Source organism: Cariama cristata, unplaced genomic scaffold (genome assembly GCF_000690535.1).
Source record: "Cariama cristata isolate BGI_N322 unplaced genomic scaffold, ASM69053v1 scaffold15058, whole genome shotgun sequence".
Taxonomy (NCBI): domain Eukaryota; kingdom Metazoa; phylum Chordata; class Aves; order Cariamiformes; family Cariamidae; genus Cariama; species Cariama cristata.
The window spans coordinates 4,847-5,538 of NW_009630764.1; the positions used below are offsets into that span (position 1 = coordinate 4,847).

At 60.7% G+C, this 692-nt stretch overlaps 1 pseudogene; it reads left to right on the plus strand.

Moving 5' to 3' along the window:
- Positions 1-441: 441 nt before the first annotated feature.
- The window catches only part of LOC104165920, a 376-nt pseudogene continuing 125 nt past the window's right edge, over positions 442-692 (plus strand).

Here is a 692-nt window from a genome sequence, read left to right on the forward strand (position 1 = left end):
TACCTTTCCGGAGGAGCCGGTGCACGCGGCCCACGGGGAACTGCAGCCCGGCCCGCGACGAGCGCGACTTGGCCTTCGCTCGGACCTTGCCTCCCTGCTTCCCGCGGCCGGACATGGTGCAGACGCTTCACAGACCACAACCCGCTCGCTCACAACACAGCCGGGAAAGTCCTCCTGACGCAATCGCTCTGCCCCTTTTATCTCTTCCTTGGGCGGGATTAGCGCTCGGTGATTGGCTGGTAGCAGTCATTGCTTATACAACCAATGAGGACACGGATCGTATTGTAACCAATCACAGAGAAAGATACGCCCCCCTGCGGAAGGCCCAATCGCATTGCACGAGTCAGAGGTCCGGTATTTGCATAACAGCCCTATAAATGGAGGGCGCTGCGGCCATTTTAGCTGCTGATCCTGTTCTGAGAGAGGGGGAGCGGTGCCGAGATGCCTGAGCCGGCCAAGTCCGCCCCCGCGCCCAAGAAGGGCTCCAAGAAGGCGGTGACCAAGACGCAGAAGAAGGGCGACAAGAAGCGCAAGAAGAGCCGCAAGGAGAGCTACTCGATCTACGTGTACAAGGTGCTGAAGCAGGTGCACCCCGACACGGGCATCTCGTCCAAGGCCATGGGCATCATGAACTCGTTCGTCAACGACATCTTCGAGCGCATCGCCGGCGAGGCGTCGCGCCTGGCGCACTC